Source organism: Aotus nancymaae, unplaced genomic scaffold, assembly GCF_030222135.1.
Source record: "Aotus nancymaae isolate 86718 unplaced genomic scaffold, 86718_ANA_hifiasm-v0.15.2.pri h1tg000033l, whole genome shotgun sequence".
Classification (NCBI taxonomy): Eukaryota; Metazoa; Chordata; class Mammalia; order Primates; family Aotidae; genus Aotus; species Aotus nancymaae.
In genome coordinates this window covers 22,575,283-22,590,535 of record NW_026988447.1, presented here as the reverse complement: position 1 = coordinate 22,590,535, position 15,253 = coordinate 22,575,283, and the positions used below count along the sequence as shown (strand labels likewise).

The 15,253-nt window shown below is 38.8% G+C and overlaps 1 protein-coding gene across 3 annotated transcripts in view; it reads right to left on the bottom strand.

The window, feature by feature from the left end:
• Positions 1-13,366: 13,366 nt before the first annotated feature.
• ANAPC10 (anaphase promoting complex subunit 10) overlaps positions 13,367-15,253 on the bottom strand; it is a 213,718-nt gene continuing 211,831 nt past the window's right edge. For 2 of the 3 annotated variants that reach the window (XR_010345366.1, XR_010345368.1), the window contains one exon: positions 14,565-14,929. The gene's annotated coding sequence lies outside the window, so the exon portion shown is untranslated. Of the gene's footprint in view, positions 13,488-14,564; positions 14,930-15,253 lie in introns of those variants that run through there. The other variant, XR_010345367.1, reaches the window with a different exon arrangement.

Sequence of the window (15,253 nt, the reverse complement as noted above, 5' to 3'; positions counted from 1 at the left end):
TTTGTGTGTCTTCAATTAAAGTTTCCTTGTTACTCACTAGCCAGGAGCTAATGCTATACTTTTTAGGGGTTTTTGTTATGCAGCATTACACTCCTGGTACCAATTTTTTCTTATTAATCAACTTGCTGTAATAACAAATGATCCCCCAGTCTCTGTGGCTTATAAAATAAAGATTCCTTTAGTAAATGTGTTACACGTAGGCTGCAGGTAGGCTGTGACTCTACTCCACACAACTTCTCATTCTCAGACCCAGGCTGGAGAAGCAGCCCTGCTTGGAACATGTCATTCTCATAGTAGATGGAAAATAGTGTTATAGTCAACCATTTAATGGCGTTAATTACATCTGCTCAAATATGATTGTCAAACAAAGTCACATAGTCAAGCCCAAAGCAAATGAGACAAGAAAGAATATTTCTCCTTAGGAAGGAATAGCAATGGGTTAAAATGTACAATCTTGTCCCAACAAAAGGGGAAGCAAATAATTAGAGAAATAACCAAGCTGACCACTATGATAAAGAATAGAACTATTTGAAGAATAGATGTTTCTATCTTGATATGGACAAAGCAAGAGAATAAGAAACTGAGTTAAAATCCTGACTAAAACTTTTTATTGTTATCTGTTCATTTATAATCATAACAATTTTAATTTCTGTTAGCAAGAAACTAGTTTTGTTATCTCCTGGGAACAGCGATGACTGCCATCTCTAGCGGGTGCAGTCATTGTTTATATTGCCTTACATTTGTTCCTCCTAAACTTTGATAAGAAGAAGGAAAAAATAAATACTGTATGTGTGACTTGCTTTTGCTCTCAGTTGCTTTGTTTTCATTCTCTCTCTCTAGTCATACCTAAATTTGTAATATCCTATGTAGAATAAAAGAAAAATTGCAACCAGATACGGTGGCTCGCAGCTGTAATCCTAGCACTTTGGGAGGCTAAGGCAGGCAGATCACCTGAGGTCAGGAGTTCAAGACCAGCCTGGCCAACATGGTGAAACCCCATCTCTACTAAAATACAAAAAATTAGCCAGGTGTGGTGGTGGGCACTTGTAGTCCCAGCTACTTGGGAGGCTGGGGCAGGAGAATCGCTTGAACCTGGGAGGCTGACATTGCAGTGAGCCAAGGTTGGGCCACTGCACTCCAGCCTGGGAGACCTTGGAGACAGTGAGACTCCATCTCAAAAGAAAAAAAGAAAAGAAAAATTGCTCCCCCATCAACTCTGCTCACTTCCTGTTCCTAAGAACACCAAGACAAGAAACACTGAGTGGCAATGGAAGGGTAGGACTGTAGATTCCACCCTTCAGGGAGATAAACCTATTGCTCCCTCTGGCAGCTTAACTTTCACCAACAGACCAGGCCAATTTTGAGAGCAGCATGAAGATAGTAAGGCCATATCTACTCCAATAATAAAAGTACTCAAAGGATAAGAGTAATCTGCCCTACACATCAGTAAGTAAATGGCCAATTGCCCTTTGTGTCAGCCTTTTATTCTGGTCCAGTGTTGGAAGCAGAGACTCAATCTTACATCTTAAACAGGGCTTTTGCTAGCTTGGTTAGTAACCAAGCTAGCAAATAGAAAAAAGGTGTCCCAGTCAGGTGCAGTGATTCATGCCTGCAGTCCTAGCACTTTGGGAGGCCAAAGTGGGCATATCACTTGAGGCCATAAGCTCAAGATCAGCCTGGCCAATACAGTGAAACCGTCTCTACTAAAAATACAAAAAATTAGCCTGGCATGGTGGCAGGCACCAGTAATCCCAGCTATTCAGGAGGCTGAGGCAGGAAGATCTCTGGCACCCAGGAGGTGGAGGTTGCAGTGAACCAAGATCATGCCACTGCACTCCAGCCTGGGTGATAGAGAGGGATTCTGTCTCAAACAAAAAAAGAAAGAAAAAAGAAAGGAAAAAGTGTCCTTTCTAGGTAGATGAATTAGAAAAAGCACCCTCAGCACCATGAGTAATTTTTTTAATGAACTCCCACAACTTTGGTGAAGTAAAAGATGCCCCCCAAGGCCCCACAAGCCAGAGCACATGGCTTAGATTTTAAAAAAGCAGCCTTATGGAAAGAAAAAATTGCAACCCTCATTTCCAGCAAATATAGCCCTTAGCCAGGGTTTCTGTTTGGCAAATGCTGTACGGCTTTGATTGCAGCCCCCACTCACCCCTTGGACCAGGTGCCTTTGTTCAGTGCACAAAAGCACAATTATGGGTGACAGCCTTGCATTTGACATTAAGCATGGGATGCAAAAAATTCTCATGTAAAACTTGTCCAAATGTATATTTTCCCCCAATAAATTTCATTCTCAGCTTCTGCGGACAGTGTTGAGTGGTTTAATTAAACTCCACATTGACATGAGCCAGTCACTTGCGTCCATTCTCTATTGAAAAAGGAGCCTTAGGGAACTTAGTGCTTTGAGCACAATAAGACCTTTCTCTTCTATGCAGGCAATATGTCATGTTTAGTGCCCTCCAATGGAGTTATTTATATACTTCCTTAATGAAGAAGCAAGCTGCCCGGCTGCGGCTTGGGGGTGTTTTCTTTCTCTCTCTTTCACTATCATTTTGCATTTTATTCTCCTTTCTGGTTCAATCCTCCACATTCAGATCCTTACCTTTTCCTGCCAATTGCTAGTAACAGTATACTTAAAAATGTTTGCAGGATTTTCTCCAGACACCTGCTGTCAACTACCACATGTAGGAGACTTATACAGTAAATGGCTCTCATTAGAAAGATTTGCCATATGCTATCATAAAGAAGCCATTCTTCAACTCTTGTGCTTCACACAACATTATGCTCGGCAGTTCCAAATTTTGCAACATTCACAAATGGAGTTTTAACAACAAAAAAAAAAATGGTCAACAAACTAACATTATTTACTTTTAAGAGAAGCCAATGTCAAAGCATTGCAGCATCCTGAACTATGATGTGGGTTTCACTCTCACATTTGTACAATATCCATTCTGGCATAGTGTGTGTGTGTTCGAAGTGCAAAAAGTGTGGCTGGTGACTTGGGTTTTTTTAATCTCACAGTAGAAGCAGTCATGAATAACGTACAACCACTCATCAGAAGCCATATGAAGTTCATACAGTGGAAGATGAAAATAAATACACTAGTGTTTTTTTTAAAAAAAAAAAAAACTTGCTCAGCTCTAATATTTATCAATGTCATTTGAAAGCTGATATTAAATTATAATTTATTAAAAATTTTTGAAAAAGAAATTAATTCACCTAATAGAGGAGAATCAATGTGGTTGGCCATTACAATGTAACCAAACTGAGTTTATATGTCTTTACTAAGATGGTTTATAAATTTTCTTTGCATTATGATACTTCTGAGGATTCTAACATCAGCTAATCCAGTAGTGATTGTTCTCTAGGTCTTGTCCTTTTCAATTTTAATTGGTGGGAAGACAAAAGAAAGATATATTCAACTGCAGCTAACAGAGATCTCAAATCAAACTAATCAGAACAATTTTAAAGAAGAAATTATTTCACATAAGAGATCTAGAAGAAGGGAGGGCTATAGGATTCGTTAGGTCAGCAGCTAATGATGTTATCAGTTTTATCTTTCCCTCCACTATTGTTGGCTTTATTCTCAGGCTGGTTACAAGATGACTTTGGGAGTTCTATAGCTCAGGTCCTACTAAAATACAGATGGTGAACTTCCTCTTCTGTGGCTCTCTCATAAAAGCAAGAAAATGTTTCCTAGAAGCTCTCCCAGAAGCTTCCACATCTCTTTACTAAACCACCACCAGCAAATAATAATAATAATAATAATAAATCGGAGAGACAGGGAAATTATCCTGTAACAAAGTAGACTCCCTTTTGGAGCTGGGCAGATGCTAGTTATCCTTAGGCTGATGGCTGCATGGTATTAGAGATATACTTTCACAAAACTGGGTTTCTGATAGATAAAAAGGAAGAGAAAGTGAATGTTGAATGAGGACCAATATGATCCTCTCAAATAGCTAAATCTGCAAGTAGTTTAATAACTATTAGTAAGTTTCTCTAAAATTACTATTGAAATCCTGACTATAAATACAAAAAACTTTTCCTTCTCAAGAGATTATCTAGTTTCTTCATTAGGTCTATTATTTAAAAACAAACAAATAAACCCCTATATATTCTTAGGAATGCACTTATTGAGTCCATTCAACCTCAAAACTATTAATTTTTCATTAACTATTTTTAAAGTAGATGCTTGGCTTCTTATAATTGCTGATTCTCACTACAAAGAAAGATAAGTGGATTCATGGTCAGTATGAAGACATATTAACAGCCTAAAAACATGTGGATCTTCTCAAAAGATAAGGAAAACATTTCCAGCTTACTGTCATCTATTATTTTTTTCTGATGTTATAGCTACTGAGTCACATTTTTGGATTCCATGTAAGTATTCTACATGTTTTTTAAGTAGTCTAACACCTTACTACTCAAAATACATAGTCCTTGGACCAGCAACATCTGTGTCATCTGGGAGCTTGTTAGAAATGCAAAAATCTCAGGCCCACCCCAAACCTACAAAATCTGCATTTTAACAAGATTCCCAGGAGATGCACTTGCACATTAAAGCTTGAGCAGCAGTACTGTAAAATATATGTAGTCACTACTTTGTCTCCAGGTGCTGGAGGGATATATACATGCATAATATGAAATCTAGAGATGACTTACTGCATAACTCATGTTACTTAAGCTTGCAACTTGAAGAATTAAGTGAATATCATGGACTCAGAGAACAAAATTCCTGCTCATCTTTTATCACTGTTCCAGTAATGCAAATATCAAGATTCCACTTAAACTTGTTGACTTAGACATAAGGGATACCAGATCAGAATAATGGCTGATTTCTTCTTCTGATCACATTAAAGCAGTCTGAATGTTTGCATATGGGTTTGGGGGTACACAGTGGGAAAACTAAGGATCAGAATTTACTTAGGGACATTTAGATAAATGCTTGTATTATTTCTACCAAGTATGGACTCAGGAAGATATAGAGGCCAAAACATGGCTGTGCCCTGTAAATACCCATGAGAATTTTTTTTAACTGATAATAAAGCTAAAGTTACAGACTGAAATTTGTTCCTACAGTTTGATCATTTGGACAAGTACGGTATGTTCAGAGACTTATCTACCCCACATTTAGCATACTCCCCTTCTTGGCATTTCTCTCATTTCCTCGAAAAGCCTTTTCTAGAGAAACTTCAGATCAGCAGCCAAAGAAAATTCAGCTCAATTTGCCCTGCTCCCCATGGAGCTCCCAATGACTGAAGGCTTTCATTCCCTTCTCTCCCACATTAATTCTGGATGTGCATTAGTCACCATCTGTGTTTCCCCAGGCTTCGTGATGAAAAAGTGGCGACTTTGCTGGGCCAGTCTACACTGTTAGTAGGCTGCTGCTTCATCTTCACGGGCAGTTGTTTTGCTTTATTCTGCTTGTTGTTGAAGTGTTTTGTTTTACTGCATACTTTTAAAGTGAAATACAAAGATTTATAAAGTTATGGTAAAATCTACAAATGTATGATCTACAAACATGTAGTTCCCAACACCTTAGCTCCCCATTTGCTCTGTAACAGCTCCTCGTTATCTGTCCTCTCACACCAATGGCTTTGCAGCATTCCCTCATTTTTCTCCTACATTCCTATCTTATCCTCATTTCCCCAGTCTTGAGGGGCAGATCCCTTATCCAGTTCTAGACGCATCCCTTTACCTTCACTCTTGATCCCATCTGTACTGCGTTGAAGGGTAGTCCTTAAAAAGATGGATTCACATTCTAATCCCTGGAACCTGAGAACGTTACCTTATTTGGAAAAACGGTCTTCGCAAATATGATTAAGTTAAGGATCTTGAAACGAGATCATCCTGGATTATTCAGCTAGGCCCTAAGTTCAATAACAAGTGTCCTTATAGAGAAAAGCAGAGGGAAATTTGACATGGAAGAGAACAGGACAAAAACTCATAGAGCAAAAGGTTATATGAAGATAAAGGCAAATATTGGCGTGATCACATGACAAGTCAAGGAGTGCCAGCAACTGCCAGAAGTTAGAAGAGGCAAGGAAGCCGTCTCTGCCATCAGCCAGGCTCCAGAGGGAGCATGGCCTGGCTGACACCTTGATTTCAGACTTCTGGCCTCCAGACTGTGAAAGAATAAATTTTTGTGGTTTTAAGGCACCAAGATTTTGATAATACATTATGACAACCATAGGAAACTAATATACCTTCCTTAGCAGAGGAAGATCTTGTTCTATCAATTCTTTCTTACAGTTCTTTCTCCTACATTTTCATTTTCCCTGCTGCTTCCTTTCCCCTAGCAATACATTCTTGCAATTTTCTTCCATCATAAAACATGTTTTTCAACTCAGTATCACTTTCTCTTTCCTTTCCAGGTAAGCATTAAAAAAATATATTCTGCATGTTTAGCTCTCTATCCATTAGCTTCCTCTCACATTCCAAACTGCTGCAATCGAACTTCTCTGCATACCACTCCACTGAAACGCTCTGGCAAAGGTCAGCTATGTTCTCATAAGCACTAAAGCCAGTGGACTCCAACTTTCACCTTATTTGACCTCATGGTTGCATTTGACAATACTGCCAACTCTCTTGAAATATTTCCTTCTCTTGAACTGTAAGATGTAACTCTCTCCTAATTATCTTGCCTCTTTAACCATTCCTTCTTAAACTCCTTCTGTTGCTCCAATTTTCCTAGTCATGAAAATATTCCTAATACTCAAGATTCTTTATATTCATGTCCTTTTTCTCTTTCATTTATATGCTCTCTGGGTAATTTACTCTTCTCTTATGGCTTTATGCTGCCTGTAGAGATGGAAATCAAATACATTTCTTGATAAAAAACACTTCTCTGGAGCTGTATGTACATAAAGCCAGTTGCCGAATGTATCTACCTTAATGCCCTATTATTGCCTCCAATTTAATATCCCAAAATTAAACTCTAATTTTACCATCAAAATTGGCAAACATGGGAGTTATTGTTGGGAGGAGGCAATTCTCCCTAGCATTTCTACCTACATGTCTCAGATTATCTTTCAAGGATGTTAGTGTTATTTGCATCCAATAGTACCGAATATCAAATGCATTTAATAAAAAGATCTTCCAAACAGGCTTTTGTGTGGGCAACAAGGCCTTTTTATTTCTCACTTGGGTGCAAGTGGGCCGAATCTGAGAAAAGACAGGCGAAGGGGGTAAGGTAGGAATTAGTTTTATAGGTTGGGGTAGTTTTTGGGGGGTGGGAGTGTTGCAGAGTAAGATCAGTTACAGTGGTGGGGGGTAGAGGCAAGGCGTATACATGACCCCAAGTTGAGTTACAATGGCCGGTGAGGGTGAGGCAGAAGAGCAGTTAAGATGGTAGGATGGGTGAGAGGTATTCACATTATCATAAGAACAGTTAAGATGGCAGGGTTGGGTGAGGGGCTTGTCTGGGGAAGCTCCACAATCAGGGACAATGGCGAACACAGGCGATGGGTAGGAGACACAGCCGAGGCAAGCAGGACTTCAGACTTTCAGGCTCTAGGCTTGCATATGGAGATCTGACAGTTAGTATAGCAAACAACCTTGGAAAACAGAGGTGGCAATGAAGTGAATGTTTGTGACCCTCTGAAAATTTATATGTTAAAATCCTAATCCCCAATGTGATGGTATTAGAAGATGGGGCTTTTGGGAGATAATTAGGTCATGAATGTGGAGCCATCACAAATGGGATTGGCACTTGTACAAAAAAGATCCCAGGAGCTCTCTGTTCCCCTTTCTGACATGTAAAAACACAATGAGAAGTCAGGAGTCTGCAGTTTGGAAAAGGGCCTTCACCAGACAGAAGCGACCATAATGGCACCTGATCTCAGACTTACAGCCTCCAGAACTCTAAGAAATAAGTTTCTATTGTTCATAAGCCACCTAGTCTATTCAATTTTGTTATAGCACCCTGAACAGACTAAGACAGGTAGTGTCTTCCTCTGAGTCATAGGGCAGATGTGTTTCCTGATTATGATAACAAAGATAATTCTTTCCTTCATGAGCAAAGGTTAGGAAGTTTTGCTAACAGACCCTTTAAAAGATTGGGGGGTCCTTTGTGAAGGATTCCTCAGCTCTGAGACCACTGTAGGTCAGCATTCACCTGGGTGTGCACCATACTGTCCATGAGACTTGGGGAATAAGGGGAAAAACCGCAAACATGAAGCTCATACTGCCGGCTGTTCCAAGAGTAAGAAAGTGTCTAAATCTGTTTTGGCTCAGTTTCCTTATCAGCTGAATTTATGGGAGTGTGATCAGCCAGCCTAGCAGCTACAGTAGTTGCTGCTGCTGACTGCCGGTCCACTTGACAGCTATATGCCTACACAACGAAGGAAAGGGGAAAATGGCCAAGACAGTGCCTAAAAAAAATGACATTGAGTGAGTAGAGGCTGGAGACGGAAATGTTTGGGCCAAGTAGAAGACTGAGGACTTCAACTGGTACGTTGTCAAAGCAGAGATAGAAAACCCTACATACCCTTTTAGGAACTTCAGTCTGAAGAAATCACCTGTTGTTTATTTCGAAATGTAGAGCAGAAATCCATCTGCCACATGTGAACATCAGAGGTCTGACTGACATCCATTGGACACTGGCTTCCTGCTGTCCACAGTGGAGAGTGGAGATGTTCACTGGGGCTAACAAGGTATGCCACTTGTATCTGACATAAGATAACACTCAGGATTAATCAATAAATAAAAATTATATTCCTTTAGTGTCTTACATCTCAGTTAAAGGTACTATTTACCATCCCCCAAGTCAAAAACTCGAGAATTATTTTACACTCTTCCCTTCCTTTTATCTTCTCTCCTAACCTATTCCATCATATTGGTGACTAAGTCCTGACAATTACATCTCTGTTACATATCTTTGTGTAAGTCTCTTTATCACCATCCCACTTCTACAGCTTTAGTTCAGCTATCATCACTTTGCATCTGGACTCTTGCTATAGTCATCTAAACCATCTCTTTGTCTCCAGGCTTGCTTTCTTCAAATCTTCATCTGTTCTGCTGCTAAATTGATCACATTGGTCCTCTGCCTAGAATTCTTTTGGGTTTCCAAACTACCTACAGGTGAAGTCCATACTGAAAAATGGCATATAAACCCTAAAACAATCTGGCTTCTACCTGTATCCCTAGCCTTATCTCTCTCTCCTCCTCCTCGCTTCATCCCCAAGTACTGATCATGTTGAAATATCTCATTTTCCAAAAACCCAAGCCAAGCCTCTTCCTCTTGAAAGATGCTGCTTCCTCTGTCTAGAATGCCCTTTCCTTACCTCCTGGTAAACATCTTACTCAGTTTTCAGGATAGTTTTCATAGATGTGACCTCCTCTCTTAAGTTTTCTTGATACTCTTTGCCCCACTATGTTGGAGTTCTGTATTTCGTACACAGTTCAGTCAAAGAACTGATATGCTTTATCACATTTGTGAGTTTACATATTTATTCCCTGCACACTGAATTATTAGATAAGTGAAGAAATGATGTCCCTTCTTTTTTTTTTTTTTTTTTGAGACGGAGTTTCACTCTTGTTACCCAGGCTGGAGTGCAATGGTGCGATCTCGGCTCACCGCAACCTCCGCCTCCTGGGTTCAAGCAATTCTCCTGCCTCAGCTTCCTGAGTAGCTGGGATCACAGGCACGTGCCACCGTGCCCAGCTAATTTTTTGTATTTTTAGTAGAGACGGGGTTTCACCATGCTGACCAGGATGGTCTCGATCTCTTGACCTCGTGATCCACCCGCCTCGGCCTCCCAAAGTGCTGGGATTACAGGCATCCCTTCTTTATCCCTAGTGCCTTGCACAGTGCTGAACACAGAGTAAGCACTAAAAGAATGCTAGCTAAATATGTTAATAAATGGGTAGATGAAGAACATTAATATTGTCAGCTGCCTTAGAGTCATGTTGGTTGTACTGAAGTGGAACAGAAAAAACATGGCATCAATTTTATACATGGTAATTAATTTAAAACAAATTAAAATGAGCAAGGACTTATGAATCATAGTGTAAATGTTGCATTAATATTTAAGGTAAAGTGTTTAAAGAAAGTTCGAACATGACTTAGACTACCTTGGGCTAAGGCCCAGATTGCCCCAAGGCAGACAAAGTTAGTGTTCATGTTCTCTACCACTGAGGGGGTACATTAGTGTAAAAGTTTGCAAAGTAATGTTACAGTATTGTATTTATTGTAAGTAATAATATGCAACTCACAATAGAGATATTATTAGCTAGGAAACAGAATTTACATAAGCTGCTATGGTCTGATATTGGTTTCTCCCTCCCCACCCCCAAGAAATTAATAAGTTAAAACTTAATACCCAATATGATAGCATTAAAAGTGGGGGCTTTGGAAAGTGATTAAGTCATGAGGGCCCTTATAAAAGAGGGCCAAGGGAGTTCACTTGCCCCCTTCCACACTGTGAGGATGCAGCAAGAAGTGGTGAGCAAGCCCTCACCAGACACCAAATCTTCCGGTACATTGGTCTTGGACTTCCCATTCTCCAGAGTTGTAAGCAATAAATTTCTATTGTTTATAAATTGCCTAGTCTAAGGTATTTTGTTAAACTAGCCAAATGGACTAATACAATCACTTAAACCAACAATACAGGAAGGTCTGCATTTATACCCAAAATAGATTCTTGATTCTTTACTTAAAAAAAATTCAACAGAGTTCTTTTTTTTTGGAGACAGTTTCGCCTTGTCACCCAGGCTGGAGTGCAATGGTGCCATTTCAGCTCACTGCAACCCCTGCCTCCTGGGCTCAAACGATTCTCCTGCCTCAGCCTCCTGAGTAGCTGGGATTACAGGTGCCCATCACCACACCCAGACAATTTTTGTATTTTTTGTAGAGACAAGGTTTCACCACGTTGGCCAGGCTGGTCCAGAACTCCTGAACTCATGATCCGCCCACCTCCACCTCCCAGATTACAGGCATGAGCCACAGTGCCTGGCCTAGAATTCTTTTAAATATCAAATTATCCTATGGCATTTAAAATACAGTTCAAATTATAAATATATGACCCTCCCTCAACTTTTTGGAAAGATGAAAATTCTTACATCCTGGATTTCATATCAAGTTTAGTCCATGATAATAATTTAGAGGGAAGACTTAAGTTTGTATTGCAGACTCCAGCTTTGGTCTGTACTCTTGCTTGTAATCTACAGATAATGTCATTTAAACTAGGGAAGAAGTTGAACTCCAATGCTTCTGCAAATCTTTAGTTGAAATGGAGAGTAGGTAACTTTTAGAAATAGTTGACCACATTTTCACAGCACAAAATATTTTTAAGCAAAGATTATCAAGGTTCATCTACTGCTGACATTTTTAAAGTTATTTTTTGTTAAAGAAACTCTCATAACAAGTTTATCTACAATAAGTCAACTACATATTCTTTTCCAGTGTCTTAGAATTTATTCAGAGAAAAATTTTTGTGTGAGTGTATATGTAAACATATGTGAGTGTGTCAGTAATTATGTGCATCTAGCAAGTAACTTTGCTGCTTTATGACACTTCTTGAACCACTAGTAAATAACTACGTGACTATAAGTGCTAGAAAATAAAAGCAATCCAAAAACAGAGGGTGGAGGCAGCTGAAACTTTTTAAGTTGCTCAAAAGACTATCTTGGATCAATGCAAGAGGAAAATCTAAGAACATTTTCTTTAAAAGAAAAAAAAACGAAACAGAGCACGTAACTTCAGAGTTCAACTTGTGCCTAATCTCTTTGTGTGGGATTTTTTCATTCCAACATGTATCTCCCAGGACAAGCACGACAGCAATCCCTAAATCATGTTCATCTTCTGAGAATAGCATGTAATAAACACAGCCTTCCTTAAGGAGATAATGTGGGTCAGGGTAAAACAGTTTATCTCCCATCCTACAAATCCAAAATGTTTATACAGATTGTATCTAGTGAAAACAAATACTAATGGCCACTTTGCTGGGTAAAAGAAAGGATGCAGATGTAACAAAAGAACATGTGCTTTAGGAAATATGGAAAGGGCAGGGATTCTCATAATCACTTGAGCATTGTATGAAGTGTATGTATATTTCATTTCTTTCTTTCTTTTTTTAACACTGCTGGGTAGGGTAGTAGGCACCACCTCCTTTGCACACTATAACTACCTCACTGAACCAGTTTCTGGTTCTCACAGCTTTCAATATGAGCCCAGCAGATGGTCAAGTCCCTGTTACAATAATGTCAAAAACTATTTTCATGACAAATACGGTATCTGAAAAACACCTCAGATTTCTAGTCCTATTCCATTCTACATCTTTGGATGACAAAATCTATAATCTAGCAGATGCACATAAAGTACATAATGTTGTCTTTGAAAAATGTATTCAAATATCTAGAAAATAAATCTTTTGTATATTGCCTTACCCTCCTTTTTACCTCTTCATATGCATTTCAAGGTGATTTCAGAGCCAAAAAGAAGAGAGACATTGTTACTATTATGTTACACCTTAAAGAAAAGACAACAGATAGAAACCTCCCTTCCCAGCAGCCATTCTGAAGTCTTTTGGAAACACTCTCCACGTGGTACGTATTCTAAACTGTAAAGTGCAAGTGCTGGAGAAAACAGTGAAATGACCTGTTATTCCATGAAAAGAAAAGAGGTGTTTCTTTGGTGTTTCTTTGGACCCACCACTACACCTGCTACGCTTTACTGAAATTCAACCTCCACATCACTCAACTACTGACACCTGGGGGCTTGGCTAGCAAAAATATGGTTGGGCCGGGTGTGGGAAGAGTGTTCAAATACATCCATCTTGGTTCCTGGGTAAATAACTTTTGCAAATGTCTATGGTTTTCTGGTATAACTGAATCTGGGTTTAACTATATGGTGAAAGGATCCAAACACTTGTGTTTTGATACACGTACATACAAAAAAATTTTTTAAAAGAGATTTGGCAAGGCATTTTGTTTTTAACATTTGTGAAATGCAGCCTAACACTGTTCTTACTGTAGTCCTGCCCAAAAGAGATCACTTTTCTGTACTTTTCCTATGACAAATTTATTTTCCCTATATGCTTTTTTTGGCTAGCAGCTTTGGCATGACCTGACTGACAACAAGCCAGATCTGAGCAGGGGGAAAATGCATGGCTATCAAGTCTTGGCACAGTGGTGGACAAGAGCACAGCGAATACCATGCATTCAAGGAGGTCCCTGTGTGTTGGCTCGTCAGCTCACCAAAGGACACCACAGACAGCAAATGAAGATGACATACTCCACAACCTCAGAGATTGAAACTCAGTTTTCAAAAATTGGTTTGCTAATGATAATTAAACAATTGCCAAAGCCTCAGTTAGCTTAGTAAGCTAAACAGTGGGTCATACGTTATAGGCTTTCGTTCATTGCTGCCCTATATAGAACTTGAGAAAGACCCCCTCTGATGGCTTACCTTTTCCCTGTGAAGCAGAAAGGGAGGCTGTCAGCTCAAAGTGAGGATGGAAATGGAAGAGTTGGAAGAGATCATCCTAAACCATGAATTTTAAAGGTATTTTAACAGCAAATTCTTAAAAAAAAAAAAAATACATGTATTTGCAGTGGCAATCTGATTAGATTATCAGCATTTGAAATTAATCCTTTAATCCAGTACTCTAACATTTAATTTTAAGCAACATACATAAGGTTTAAGTACTACATATTAGGTGATATCAAGATATGTTAGCTTATACCTAGAAAAGATGATCCAAAGATTTCCAGATTAACTGACAAAAGAACACATTGGCAAGCACACATACACACAGGAAAGAAAATGTTTAACTCTCACTCGAACAAAACTCTTCATCAGAACCTGAGTAGCTTCATTCAATAAGTGAATGGGTATGATATCTGGCATGTGATTAAGCCTATCACTAAACAAATAAGGCAATGATTTGTAAAACTTTCTGGACCACAGAAAAGTTAAAGCTAAAAGCTACTCCCAGAAAAACATACATGCACATCAAATTTTACAAATAATTTCAGAGCGTTCACAGACCTCCATAAAATCTATTCCATCAGTTAGCCTTTGCTGTGTAACAAACCACCACAAATGTTATGGTTTAAAAAACACTATTTATCTCAAAATTTTAGGGGTCAACAATTTAGGCTGGACCCAGCTGGGCAGCTCTTCGGGTCATGTCTGTGTTCTCTCATAACGTCTGTGGTGAGCCACAGATCAAGTAGTTAGATATGCTTCTGAATTTTGGCTCTAGGAGGCTAGAACATTTTGGCTAGTTCCACATGGTCTGTGATCTTCTAGCAAGTTGCCCAGATTTATTATCATGGTGGAGATAGATGCCTGAAAAAATGAAAATACACAAAGCCTCTTGAGGACTAATACCAGAATTGGTGCTACTGCCTAGTTCTTTTGACCAAAGCATGTCACAAGGTGCCCACATTCGAGGGGCTGGGAAATAGACTCTGCCTCTTACATAAGGTGTTATAAAAGCATATTGCAAGAAACATTATTACAGGGAGGAATAAAAAATTAGGACCAATTTTTCAACCAGTTTACCATACCTACCATGAACGTAGGTTAATAATTTTCTACAATGAAAATGAAGTAATGTGGTTTAAAAAATAAACAGGAGTTTATTTTTATAAACATACAAGTACAGAAATTTAGTTTGCATTTCAGAACATGTCTTTGTACTGTCAAGTCTAGAACCAATAGATACAGGACTTCAAGACTTTCCATGTGTCTCATTTCTTTGTGATCCTATAGTAAATAACACTAACATTTTCTACTAAACCAGAATCCTAGAAAGCGGCATCTTTAAAAAAATTAAGAAAACTTCAGGACAACAAAAAGTCTAAACAGGAAATATTGAATGTGCAGTGTATCCTGGTGTGTGATGATTTACCTAGTGATTGAAATAGCATTATCAAAAATCAGCTGTCAGTAGATTTGAGTACCTTCATGTTTTCCTTCCTGTGGAAAGAACAGAAAAGAAAATAATTGACTGTAGAAATCTCAGTAAATAATTGGCAATTGGTGACTGAATTTAGGCAAAATGTATTTGGGTACATTTAGTTTACATCACATTTGGTAACTGACTTTGCCATTACCCAAGAGTATACATGTCTAGTTAGATTTTCTTTGATACCCTATTGCTGTAATTCTTCTTACATGCTTTTTGCTTTTAATTACAATAGAATGGGCACAATGACTGAATCCACATGGATGAATCCTCCATCTCACCCCAACTCCTTCTCTATAATCTTCTATTAGTTTCCTACAGCTGCATAACAAATT